At 36.8% G+C, this 14,735-nt stretch overlaps 1 long non-coding RNA gene across 1 annotated transcript; it reads left to right on the plus strand.

Annotated features, from left to right (window-relative positions):
- The first annotated feature begins 1,151 nt into the window (after window positions 1–1,151).
- Window positions 1,152–12,823, plus strand: LOC106049334 (uncharacterized). The gene is made up of 4 exons (XR_001214443.3): window positions 1,152–1,698; window positions 2,244–2,414; window positions 9,928–9,987; window positions 12,304–12,823. It is a non-coding gene; the product is annotated as an uncharacterized lncRNA (long non-coding RNA).
- The last annotated feature ends 1,912 nt before the right edge of the window (window positions 12,824–14,735 follow it).

Below are 14,735 nucleotides of genomic sequence, written 5' to 3' on the forward strand. Positions count from 1 at the left end.
AGCTAGTCAAGGATGAGTAATTTCAGAGTGTAATGCAGATGCTTGCATCTGGACACCCTTTACTACTACCTTAACCCTAAAGTCAGTGCTGTTGAGATCCAGGAACTAGCTCCTCGTCAAAAATTTAAACCATGCCCCAAGCGGCATTTGAAACACAGGGCACAGAGGGCACAGAGGGTCAGTGAAGCAGAAAGCACAGTACACTGAATTGCTGTGCTGACTCCAAGGAAATGAAGGGGTGGGTAATATGGCCAAATTCATTAATTTCCACTAAAAATATATAGTATTCATTCTGGAGGTGCAAAATTGACTGGGGAGAAATACTTTCCCTGGAGTTCAATCTGCTCAGGCTGAGATTTATTTTGGGAGTTTCATTCTTCTGAAGACTTATTGCTAAAAATACCTATGGAAGAGAAATGCAGAGAGAAAACCCACAATGCTGTTACTGATCCATCACACACTCAGGTTTTAAGTGCTTTTTTTTGCTGTGGAAGTTAACTATGAGCTCTCTAACATGAGAACTTTTTTTTTTTTTTTGTATTATTTATCATCTGTTCAGTAGCATAATTTTATGAAAACCATTGTATAACTTTTAATAATAGTTCCTACAAACCTGTTATGACTGTTTGCTTAAATGTTTCATTCCTGTTCATGTTTCTACGTCTTTATTGAATAAATGACATAGTTTATTTAAAGAAAACAAAGATTGGAGTGCATGGCAACTGGATAGATATTACAACATAGAAATCCCTTCCCTTCCCTTCCCTTCCCTTCCCTTCCCTTCCCTTCCCTTCCCTTCCCTTCCCTTCCCTTCCCTTCCCTTCCCTTCCCTTCCCTTCCCTTCCCTTCCCTTCCCTTCCCTTCCCTTCCCTTCCCTTCCCTTCCCTTCCCTTCCCTTCCCTTCCCTTCCCTTCCCTTCCCTTCCCTTCCCTTCCCTTCCCTTCCCTTCCCTTCCCTTCCCTTCCCTTCCCTTCCCTTCCCTTCCCTTCCCTTCCCTTCCCTTCCCTTCCCTTCCCTTCCCTTCCCTTCCCTTCCCTTCCCTTCCCTTCCCTTCCCTTCCCTTCCCTTCCCTTCCCTTCCCTTCCCTTCCCTTCCCTTCCCTTCCCTTCCCTTCCCTTCCCTTCCCTTCCCTTCCCTTCCCTTCCCTTCCCTTCCCTTCCCTTCCCTTCCCTTCCCTTCCCTCTTGTCTACATTCCCTCTTGTCTACCTTCCCTTCCTCCTTTCCTCCCTTCTTTCTTTCATCTCCTCAATTTTACATCATAGTACTTGATAAAAGGAGTTTACAACAAATACTGCATCAAACAGTAGTGCTAGACTGAATATTCAGATAGACTTTCTCATAACTTTGCACAGTAAATAGGCTTGCTAACAGAGAACCACAGCTAATTTTACTCTTAAGTGAAAAATTGCTTTTGTCATACCATATGAAAGGAAAATATTTCCTTACTCACTTTCCTATGTTTTTTTTTTTTTTTTTAAAGTAGTGCATTAAAAAACATGGAGTTTATGGAAACTTTCCTGCAAAACATACTGTTATGGAGAATAATGTTGATGTTAAAAAAAAATGTAGCAAGCAACATAATGCAGGAAACTGTCAGCTTATTCCTGCTTAATCAGAAAACAAATACATTATGAAGATTCATCTATCTAAGACAACCCGCTTCTTAGGAAAGGAATTTCTTTGTGTTATATGGGAGTGTAAGTAAGCATCTGCTCAGTTATTTCTGAAAACATCCCTGCAGTCTGTTTTCACTTATAAACTATACTCATTTATAAACACAAATTGAACAGATTCCTATGTGATAATAAGAACTATTGTTTCCTTATAGTATTTGTCATTTGTACTAAACACAACAGAAATTTTTCATCCTTCTTGTTTGCATTTTTACATGTTAACAATGAAAAGAGACATGACAGCAGATGTTGGCGTTCTACCCCCTGCCTTCAGAGCAGATTGAATCTTTCGTTATCACCATTTGCAGGCTATTGTGTGCAGATAGTTCCTCTGAAATTTCCTTAGCAACACTGCAAACTATGCTTTATGAGAGGTGTTGGTGGGTGGAAATGTTATTAAATATATCTTGATACAAGTCCCCTTATGCTTTCCTGCATGACACTTTATTAAAATAAGAGTCGGTGCATTTTCCATGTAATCACAAAACAAGCCTGTTCAACCTGTATTTGCATTACAGTATTGCACACTTTCCTCACTGAACTACAGCTATCTTCTGTTTCCATCTCAGATATATCTTTCTCAGAAGGAAGCAGACTAAATCCTTGAACTCACTGAGGATGATGTGCCAGCTCTGATATCATTAATATTGCCTACAGTAATACTTCACTGTAATCAAAGACCACTCCTGTACTGGCTGTGATGTGGCTGCTTTGGAAGACCTCAAGAATGACATGAGGCTGTAAGTTTGTAAAACCTTATTCAATCCTCCTAGCTGGGCTAGTCTTGTTGGAGAATGTCTATCACAAGCATATTTGACAAAAAGATTAACCTTTTACAAAATTCCTCATAAAAATATTAATAATTGCACAAGAGGGAAATATATGTAGCATGCTATATTCTAATCAGCTTCACCTGTTTACTTTCAAAAACTGTCCACAAAGAATGTGTAGAAAGGAGATCAAGCACTTTGTTTGAATGAAACATTTATTATTCTTCTATTTTCTTATACAAGATATTTCTTGTCATAATTAAAATAAAAATTCATTTTCTAATAACTTATTTACTTCTGGCTTTTAAAACTCCTCTGCAAATTCTTAGGACTTCATATTGCAAAGTTCAAATTTTGAACAGGAAAAAAAAAGCACGGAAAGTCTTATTTCATGCTATGCTGTTATAAAGCAACTCAATGGATCACATTTGTATTCATATGCAAGTTTACAAAGTTTCAGAAATAATTAAAAGTAGCTGAACCTTGTCATTCATGGAAAGGCCTAAAACTGTTGCAAGAAGGAAATCAAGACAGAAATTCAGAGCTGTTTGCTTAGCTCTTTGCTGTTTTCCTGCTTTCTGTGCCCTCTGGCAACAAGGTGTTTAACTTCTGTGTATCTAAGACTAATCATAGTAAAAGCATTATAATAGTTATTAGTAGTAGTCAACCCGAATTTTCTGTTTTCTCTGAACATTTTCACTTACCATTTTGCTGACAGAGAATGCATCAATATGTGATGTAAATTTTAATTCTTTTAGTACTTCAAATGTATTTTGAAATGAGTTACCACAGAAGTATAACATTACTCTTGTTCAGGAATAGCAGTGGGTTTGCTAATTAGTGTGATTTGAAAATACATTTTTTTTGTTTTTTATCAATTATCTTTAAATAATTGTGTGTCACGGGTAATTTGCATTTTGTCTACCTTTATGGTTCCCCCTTCTAGAGGTTCAGTACATAGAAAAGTATAGATAGAAGCTGTAAGGTATAAAAGTATCAGAGGAAGTTTATTTGAGTCGTACTAGATGGGAAATGAAATTGATGGTTTCAGACTACGATCTGGGACATTTTTCATTGGGGTAGAACCACTATACAGCTTTGTATTCACATAGGACATTAGTATTAAGTTCTGTGCTTTTATTGGAAATGATTATTGCAATGGATCACATTATTATTTGGGGGTTGGAACTAGATGATCTTTAAGGTCCCTTCCAACCCAAGCCACTCTATGATTACAATGCCACACTCTGTCACCTATTTTTAATACATCAAAAAAAAATCTCTTTTTGTTTGTTTGCATCTTTGTATTTTTTTTTGTTTGTCCATAATGTTTGAAAATATACTCCCTAAATTTCTGAAGAGTTACCTCTTTCTCTCATTCAGTTCTCTTTAAATTTCTTTTTCTCTAATGTCTGTACAAGGTATTCAATAGTGAGGATGGAGATATCACCTGTTTTTCATCCCTTCATTTATATTTATCTATTTTTTTTCTTGTGATAGCATTTAAAAGAGCCTGGATAAAGGTTTCTTTTTAGTTCCTGGCATAGAAGCCTTGTGTCCCATATTTATGGATATTAGGTGTTGTAGTCATATATAAAAATATAAACAAACAATGAACAAATATTTCTCATTGTATCTATTACCTTTTGATCCAGCTAGGAGAATAATCTCTCCCTCTTGTATGTCATCTTTAATTACAGGTATCCAGAGATTTACAGGAAAAGGTTATATCATTGCCCCCCTTTCATAGATGAGGGGGCCATGGTAAGGGAAAAGAAACATACTGGGAGAAAACAACACTTTATCCTAACCCAGGCTGACACTGCCTGATATTTTCGAGTGCCTGTAGGCTTCCTTCTGTCAAAACACAAATGCATTGTTTTTTAAAGAGTAGCAGGACCCATCTGTTTTAAATTTTGTTGTTGTTGTTGTTGGTGTGTGTGTGTGTGTGTGTGTGTGTCTGTGTGTGTGATTTTTTTCCTTTTACCACTAATAGTAACAGGATTAATTTTTCATTATTTTCATCTTGATGAGTAAATATCACTGTGCCTGGCAGAACCACTTCTGCAAAGAGGATAGCATCTGCTTTTCCTGAACATTCTCTGCAGAACTGAAGAGGTATAAGGAGGATGTGAGTCACATTTATTAACTCTATCAGCACAAAATGCGTGTTCATCTAAGGACAGAAGTTGTACTCTATTTCCAATATATAGTCATTTCAAGGAACTAGGTGTTAAGTCATGAAGAAGCAGGGGAGACAAGCAGGAAAAAAAGTATTGCCTTTGGTGTTATAAAAGTCCACTGTGTGCAGCACTGTGTGCAGCCGTGGGCTCCCCAACATACAGCGGGTGTTAAGGCCCCTGAAGCACCCAGAGGAGGGCAGCAAGCCCGGCCCAAGGGCCGGACGGCCGTGCTGTGAGGAGAGGCTGAGGACACTGGGGCTGCCCAGCCTGGAGAAGAGGAGGCCCAGAGGCGGCCTCACTGCTCCCGGCAGCTCCCTGAGGAGGGAAGCGCAGAGGCAGGTGCCGGCCCCTGCTCCCTGGGAGCTGCTGGCAGGGCACACGGGAACGGCACAGAGCTGCGCCAGGGGAGGGCCCGGCTGGGCATCGGGAAGCATTTCTGTACCCTGAGGGGGGCCAGACACCGCAACAGGCTTCCTAGCGAGGTGCTGGGTGCCCCGAGCCTGTCGGTGTCCAAGGGGCATTTGGACAATGCCCTCAGTACTGTGCTTTGACTTCTGGTCAGCCCTGAGCTGGTCAGGCAGATGGACTGGTGATCTCTGAAGGTCCCTTCCAGCTGAACTAGTCTATTCTATTCTGTTCTGTTCTAATCTATCCTATTGAATGCAACCTTGTGAGAGGAGGGAATAGGTAATAAAAGAAAAAAACATTGACAGTCAAATGGCAAATCAGGAGTATTTCTTTTTGTTTTCTTTTCTTTTTTTTTTTTTTCCCCCATGTTATTTACTCATTAACATTTCTCTCACCTTCTGAGTGGTGTCTTACTCTACGAAGCCACATGCTTGACTTAAGTATATGCTATTGCTGTTTAAAGAGTTTTAAAGAGCAAGATCAAGGCTAGTTTTTTCCTGGTTATATTTTCCTAATAAGAAAGAAATGATATGTAATGTAAAAATAACAGAGGGTGATCCTGTGATTAAAAGGAAAAAAAAAAAAAAAAAGAAAAAAAAAGAAAAAAAAAGAAAAAATATCAGTAGTTTTTTGGAAAAGAAGCATCTGATGAATTCAAATATTTTTGTAAGAGTCTTACAACTGTTCAGGTTAATTCTGGCTAGTACTGGTGATATGGCCATGAAAGCTGTAAGGAGCTTGTATGGACAAACAACACATGATATCAAGTTGGTCTCCTCCTTCACAAAACAATCAAAGACACAAGACTGCTTGCTGGTTTATGGGCCAGAGAATACAAAATTATCCCAACTCTAAGTATGGGGTTAGGGAGAAAACATTTCTAAACATGTTAACAATGCTGGTACTTCAAACGTGAAAGAGGGCCTTGGTTGTTTAGAGACGCAATTATGGTACTCTCTTGACTGATTTAAGACCCCATGACAGCTTGGAAGAGGCTTCAGATATCCTAGAGCTGGATAGGTAACCATGAAAAAAGGTTAAGAAGAAATAGAGATGGAAAAGTGGAATTTATCAGTTCATGTTTAGATAACAGTTTTATAGGCACACATATATCTGATACAGTCAATGGAAGGAAAAGGGTCATTTCTAGAGCACAATTAATTTTACCCTAAAATAGGTGTCTAAAATAGATCAAATAAATTGTGCCTATTTCTCTCAGACAACTGTAAAGGGAGTCCAGATAACTAGCTTAGCTGTAGATGTCTGTATTATAGATGTCTGACATTAGGTGAGATGAAGTAACTTTCTACAAGGTCACACAGAATACTAAAGACCGAGCCAGGACTGTACACCTCCTCCATCACCCCTTACAGCAGGTTAAGTTATTTTTCCATTTAAAGGTGATCTTTATTATTTTTAATTATAACCTGAACATCTTCTATATTTTTCCTTTGCTTAACTAGACCCAGCTAGGCTGAATAAACTCTGCCTATGTTGATACATATTTCCAAGTTCCTAGAGAGAGATCCTATGTAATAATAGACTACATGTGTTTGGTTGCACTACGTGACCTTCACTCTTGTGTTAATGTCAGTTGTCATTACCATATGCTGTAACTGGAACAAGGCAACAAGGAAATAGGATTAGCAATATAATATTTTCAATATTTTTTCAATATGTCTCATTGTAGTGTCTGTCTCCACTATTTTGTTGCTGTTTTTCTTAGGAGAGCACAGTTTGATTCATAATTCATTATATCTACTAATGAGTTATCTTTTGATTTATTTCTAATTCTGTCATTTTTCTGACTCGCGTATCTAAGTAATTTTAACTCATTGGCAGTAATTAATTCCATCTGTACTAAAGAAAGATGGAGAGGAAAACAGGAGGGAAATTTAACATAATATGCTAATAACTAACATAATAATAAATAACCTACATAATAATAGATTGTTTCTCACTTATACACACTATAAATTTATTGCTCCTTTAAAAAATGTTTCATATTTCTAGACTACAACTGCATTAGTATGTAGAGGTATGTATGCATTTAAACCAAATAAGGAGGGTGGATGGTTCTGATGTGGTGAGTTGTTTCTTTAGAACATGTGTTAGTAGTTAGAAGATTTCTTTTTCCAGGTTATTTTAAGAAGTAGTTTTACTGCTGTCCTTCACTAAGAACTATTTTAAAGTCAATGATTTTTTTTTTTTATTAAGCCTTTAAAAAGAATATGAAACAGGACAGACTCTTGTGTATTTTTCACCTATAAATTCAGCCTGCATGACATACTTTATTTGGTTGGTGGTTACAGAAATGATTCAAATATACCTTGCTATGCTCATGTGTAATTCAGTCATGGAATAGACGTAAGCATAGAAGAAAGCCATTGAAGTGAGACTGCATTTAGTCTCAGATAAGAATTCTACCTCTCTACCAAAACAGTGTTGTTGTATCAAGACTCTATATTAAAAATGTGAAAGATAAAAATAAGGTTTTCTTTTAGACCAGATAGATACAAACTGTTACATTATGCCTTTTAACCAAGATTTGGATGCCACTAGAAATTTCACAGAATCAAAACCCACCCTGCTCAAGCAAGGCCATGCTGAGCAGGTTGCCTAGGACTGTGTCCAGATAGGTTTTGAAGATCTCCAAGGCGGGAGATTCCACAACCTCTCTGGATAACCTGTGCCAGTTCTCCATCACCTGCACAATAAAGTGTTTCCCGATGTTCAGATAGAACCTCCTGTGTTCAGTTTATGCCCATTGCCTCTTGTCCCTGGACACCACTGAAAACAAAGCTATTTTCAATCTACCTGTCTGCTCATCCAGCCCATACTTCACCATCTTCTCTATGAGGATCTTACACAAACCAGTTTCTAAAAATCTTACGGAAGTCCAGGAGGGCAATACCCACTGTTTTTCTCTCATCTTCCAAGTCAGTCTTGTGCACGAGTTAACAAAACCCAAAGACAGAGTTTGAGCATAATCTCAAATGTTAAGGTTAGTGCTTGCCATCCACCTAAAGAATGGTTACTGTAACTTGAGCTTTGTCTACATATTCGTGGTAATAGCTCACACTTGCTGTGGTACATGAGCCCCATGGTGCCTCAGACACTGCTAAATAGCTGGCTTGCTATAGTCACACATGTGCAGACAGCTGTTTCCTACTGAAGCCTGAACCTGTCCGTGTAACTTCCTGCTGCATAAGGCAGCAAGTTGCAAATACTATTTCCTTGACAGTCTACTGATGCTAGAGCTCTTCTCTTCAGAAGGACACAATTGTGGTTTGGAAACTATGACAGCTAGCTAGTGACCAGTGTTACTGCTCAGGGCCATTGTGATGGAATTCTGACCTGCCAGGATATATATATATATTATATATATATTATATATGTATATTATTTCTTTTATCATGCTTTCTAATCCTAAACACTGCATTATTAACTTTGAACACATGATAGTCTGAAATAGAATCGAGGCAATCGTTGAATCTTATGCTGTAAATACAGCCATAAAAATGTAGCAGGAGCTACAAACTTCAAGACGATGCAAACACCAGAAAGCTATAGTTCAAACACTTTTGTCATTTCAGCTTCTAGTTTTGTGCCTCTGTAGGTTATTCTCCTCAGCTGAGAGAGCTGGGCAAACTACATGATTTCTACGCTAAATTTAATGTGAGACAAAAGCTTAAAAAAAAAAAAATCTGACAAAAAATTCAGGGTTTATTTTGACAAGAGACCTTCCCACAAAACAAAAACAACAGCAACAAAAACCCACAACAACAACAAACAGCCCAGCAACAACCCAAAACAGAACAAAACAAACCAATCAACCAAACCAACCAACCAACCAACCAAAACAAGTGGAAGACTTTGAAGGAACTAGGAAAGACAGAACAGTGGTCTCTGTATGGGTGACAGCTTGGCCAAGCTTGGAAAACTTCAACATTTTCAGAGGCACAATCTGACATACAAGCAGCTATTCAGCGAAGTGTTGAAGATTCTAAATGCCAAAGTGTTCATTATCTGTAGTACTAATGGTTTCCTACCAGGGCTGTTACCAGAACACCTCTACCATGTGTGTCTACAATCACAAACATTTTGCAATTTTTTTTCAAACGAAGTACTTTTTGAATATTTTATGGGTAAACAGTGGGACCTATAAGAATTATTTTAACTACCAATTACTACATACTAATATTTTTTCAGCATTAAACAAATAATAATAATAATAAAGTATATAGTAAGATTAATAATGAAATAAAATAATCCATCAGACTACTATCTTGGCTGAATTACTGAGTGAGTCACTTTCAGAAAGACTTCCTTTGCATCCTTGCCTTATTTCCAAGAACATATCCTCACCTGTCTCTCAACACCAAGTCCAATTAACAGCTGTGTCAACACCTGTCCTGAAGACCTGAGAGCATTTCTCACCTTCTGGGTCTCACTGTGTGTTGCAATCATGGGACTGTTACAGGAAGATGCCTAGGTCTATCACCCTCTCCTATGTCCCTATTCAGAGATCGATTCAGAAGTATAAGCCAGGAGAAGTGGCAGATCTGGTGGCCCTGTAGAAGGGCAACAGAACAAGCTTATTCTCCAGTGGACTTCAGGAACTTCAGTCTTCACATAGTAATAATAATTATCCTTTTTAGGGCTCTCAATGTGCTTAAAAGCAAAGAGTGACCAAAAATAGAGACCAGGAAAAGTATTCATGTTTGTTCTTTGGTGAGTCTTCTAAACTGACTGACAAAATTTATAATGAAAATATTATGTATGCAGAAATAATATTATATGTATCTCTTTTGTTCCCATCAGTTTTGATTTCAGTTTACCTCTTCATTAAAGCACTGAGTTAATAGCTGTCTTTTTTTTTTTTTTTCCAGAGAGTATTATACCAAATTATTTATAGAAAGCTCCAGGGAGAAGATGTTAATAGTTCCCAGGCAAGTTTTGAATGTGTAATTCAGCCATAAATTGCTATAAATATTGTAAATAATATATTTGCTAGTGTAAATAATATTGAAATTTTATTTCATAGTAAATATGATGATGCTTCTTATTTTAAGAGCCTTATTTTAATTAGACTTCAAGATACTGTTATACTTGCAAAATTTAACAAAAATGCCTACATATATTTCTCATGGTCTGCTGTTCAGAGAAGATGCTATTTTCATGGTAGGCAATATCCTTTTTCACTTGAGTAAAACCATATCTGAATTTGGTCACCAAACAAACAATCTGAAGGTCCATAATGATCATTGTTAATTAGTGGTTGGTCTCTTCAGCTACTGGCAGACAGAAATCTATGCTGAAATTTGTACAGGGCATCCCTTGCATGAAACAGACTTTCCTCTTTGTTAATTGGGTATTGGGTCTACAAGTTTGCCTTCAATTTATAAATTCCTCCCCCATGATGCTAGTTGGCATCTTGCAGTCAACTACAAGAGATAGAGGAAGATTTGCTGTATAGAAAATAGTCTATACTATTCATCTTGTATACTGGGCAAGCTAATAACTGACACTTTGTGTTTCTTTGTTTGTTTTTCTGACTTTTCTGGACATTTCTCCCTAACATACCCAAATCTAACATACCCAAATGTCAACATACCCAGGGAACATTAATAATCTCTTTTCTCCTTTCCTTCCTCTTCTCTCTTGCTTTGGGTCGAAACAAGTCAAATGCTGCTGCATAAAACCTTTTTGTATCTACAATTTGTAGCTGTTCACTGGGAGTCATATATCTATAGGCATTCATAATTGTCTGTTTCACTGTACTGGGTCGGGCTGGGATGTTAACTTTCCCTGCAGCAGCCCATACAGTGCTGTGCTCTGCACTCGTAGCTAAAACAGCAATGGTATCACACCAGTGTTGTGTCTGCTGCTGAGCAGTGCTGGCACAGCATCAGGACTCTCTGTAACCCTCCTAGGGGGTGGGCAAAAATGTGAGAAAAGAAACATCACCAGGGCAGCTGACCTAAACCAACCAAAGGGATATTCCATACCATATGATGTCACACTCAGCAATAAAAGGTGGAAAAAGGAAGAAGAGGGGAGGGGTGGGCTCTTGTTGTGAAAACGTCTGTCCTCCTCCCGAACACTGGCTACGTGCGTTGAGGCCCTGCTTCAAGGACGTGGTCAAGCACCGCTCATTTGTGGGAAGTAGAGAGTAATTTCTTTCCTCTGCACTTCCACATAGCCTTTACTTGTTTTGTTTAGTTTTCCCTTTCTCCCTCCCTTTTCACCTTTCCTTTTTTTTTTTTTTTTCCCCTTTAGTTAAATTGTTAATTGTTTAGTTAAATTGTTTAGTTAAATTGTTTAATTAATAATAATCTTTCCTTAGTAATTATTTCTTTTTTCCTTTAATTAAATCATCCTTATCTCAACCCGTGATTTGTTCTTTCCTTTACTTCTTCCCCTCCTCATCTAAGGAGGGGGAGTGAGAGAGCGGTTGTGGTGTTCATCTGCCTAGCACGGTAAAACCACCACATTCACGAGTACAGAATCTGTGCTGACAACAGTGTGCTATGTAACCTGACATGTCTGCTTTTCAAAACAGAGCTACATGTAAATGGCTAAGCTAAAATTTTGCTGTTGACCTTTCTTATAAGGTTAGGATCAGTGAGATGCAACATCAGATTATATGGAGCTAGACAACAATTCTATTATAGTGATCAATAGGTCTTGCCATTGGATTAGTGTTGTTTCCAATTATAAAAGAATGACAAATTGTGGTTTTCCATCCTGGCAGCTACATGATTTTACATGATTTATACATCATATATCACCATTTCAATCCAACACATTGTGATTTTTCTCCCACTACTTTTGATCCTTGATATGAGTTTTCTTTAAATCTAGAACTGTACTGATGTAGCATCGAACAGTACACCTGAATTTTCCATTAAGAGCTTAAGTGAAATGACACCAACATTTCAAAGCAGAGGTGGTGATATGTATGTTTTATATGAAATGGCTATGCAGTCAATGCAAAAATAATTCATTATGTATGTGAAATTCCATAGGAACAAACAAACAAACCACAAAACAATACGAACAACAAAGACTTAAAACTAACCCAGAAAGAAAAGCTTGCACAATTTATATAGAAGTAATTTGAAATGAACTGTGAATTTGTTGTCTTTATTAATGATAAATTTGCTAAATTATTTAACATCCAGATGGCACTTTTAGTCTTGCACCTATCAAATCCCACTGATACACCCACAACGGAAACAGTAAATTGAGCTTCTCTGTTTTAGGCTCATCTGTTCCAGGATGCAACACCTCTTTCTGGTCTAGACTGAAGATCTTAACTAGAACTTAAACTAAACTGAATTCACCAATATCCTTAAATGAGGTTCTAACTATTTTGTTATGTTCATTGCTGTGTGTTGTATTCTGTGGTTAGAATTGCAAAATATAATAAAACCTGAAAACAGTTGTCAATATCTATGAGTCACATTTTGTAATTATTTTATCAGAAATAACTTTTCTCACTAGCTCATCTCTCCTTAATTTATGTAAAAGTCTGTGATTACCTCTACAGAAATACCTGTGTAAAATACAATGAAAGGTTTAAAGGACAGTAGTTCTTAGTATGGAAGTATAAAGAAATATGAAGAGGTAGACCTGCATCTGAATTACTTGAAAGTGATTGTTTTTAATTTATTGTGAACCACACTTAGGCAGTCTGAGAAAAATAAAAAACAAATTCTGAAAGTCATGAAGAGGTGTAAAGGACTATCTGAAAATTCATACAGAAGTCTGGCTAGCACTACGTTTGAGAGTATCTTACACTTCTTGTTAAACCTGCACTCTTTGAAGAGCTTGCTAACAACTAACTTCCAGAAATAGCTAGTAAATAACACAAAAATATTTTCCAAAGCAGCTAGCCTCAAAGAATGAATTCATGAACTTTTTTAAATTTTTGGAAAAATATCTTTTGACTACAGGAAGGCCAAGATTCAGAGTAGATGTTTTAAATATGTCCATCCTGATTAAGTGCTAAAGGGTAAATGGAGTGTTAGCTGGAGGCCTGATCACAGAGTCATAAATATTTAGATAGTCCATTCCACTTCCCATCAGAGGAGGAAAAAAAAAAAAAGACACAGAAGGACAAAACTAGACAGTAATGAAAGTCGATCTGTCTCTAAAGTGCCAGAAGGTTATATGCTTTTTTTTTTTTTTTTTCTCCCCAAAGGAATCAGATTGTAGCACAGGAATATATGTTAAAACTCATAACTAAGGCAATCTTTCAAAGCTTGATTAATTTTCTTAATTATTTTTAATCCTCATGGATGATAAATTTTCTGGTATCACAGATGCCAGAAACCTCAATTTACAAGTTTATATGCAAGACTAGATTTAAGTATTTGTTTATAATGGATTTCCACATATATTTAAAGTTATCCTAACAACATGTGTTCTAGCCAGTAAATTCTAATTGTTTAGGCAAAAGAAAATATATAAGCACACTTGCAAGTTTATTTCAGTTCAAGTTTCAGAACATTGAAAAAAATATACATGTAGAAAGGAAAGAAAAATGTAAAAAATATACTGTATGAATATATAACTCCTGTAAATGTCTGGAAAACATAAATCCACCATTGTACATGAAAATATAATTTTCACCTGCAGAGAAATGAGAACGATTAGGAACTGAAGTTTACCTGAGATGAATACATACAAAGCTGGCCAGCACTCAGCATTTATTTGAGTTCAGGCCAAAATTACCTGAGCTCATTTACTTGAGCACAAATAAATTTGTGTTTTTCTGAGTTAAACATTATACACAACCCTTTATTTTGACTGATTGTCATAATTTGTGATAAAATATGAAATTTAATTAACTCATGTTAATCCCCAAATATTTGTTTGGGGACTTTTCATTTATGTGATTTGATGATGCACATACGGAAAAGTACTATTCATCTGTTTGAATTCTGATTAAGAGCTAGAGTATATCTGGCAATTACAGAAAATTTATCAAAGGCAGCCTTTCCCCATTTTTGTTCCATTTGCTTCTTGGAAGTGAGACTTGATATATAGGCTCTGAATCCAAGCTGATATTACAGTGCCTCTCAAATTGTGTCCACTGTGTCTGCGGCGATACCTTAACAACCATTTTGGTGACTCCTCACTCACAGCTATAATTTGCTTTGTAATCTACCTGCCATTTTTTCTCAGAACAAACATTTTCTCCAGATTTGATTCAAGCTCCTGACAGTCTAGTTTGGTTGGAACAAACTAGTTTGGCCATTTTTTGACTATTTCATCTTAGTCAAAGTTGAGCAGGTAAATTTATGGTGTGCCTGTAGGCAAGGCAGCTAGAAGACATATCCTGAGATCATTGCATGGAGAGATGTTTGCAGTTTTTTCCTGATACGAATCTTAAAGGTGTCCTGTAGCTTAGTATTTCACATACTAAGATAGACAGTTTAGCCTCTGAAATCAGTTTTTTTTTTTTTTTAATTATATCATAATGTGCTGAATAGGACATTTTCTACATCTCCTTGGTGAAATGAAAAAATTGAAGCAACTAATTAAACCTTCTACCATTATTACGGTTTTGTTTGTTTGTTTTCCCAGATTCTTTTCTGCAGAAAGAGTACAAAGGATTTTTTTCCCCATCTTGATTGCATATAGCTTGACATTTTATTGTGAATGTTTGGTTCTGAAGAAATTGTTTTCT

The sequence above is a fragment of the Anser cygnoides genome, chromosome Z, assembly GCF_040182565.1.
Source record: "Anser cygnoides isolate HZ-2024a breed goose chromosome Z, Taihu_goose_T2T_genome, whole genome shotgun sequence".
Taxonomy (NCBI): Eukaryota; Metazoa; Chordata; class Aves; order Anseriformes; family Anatidae; genus Anser; species Anser cygnoides.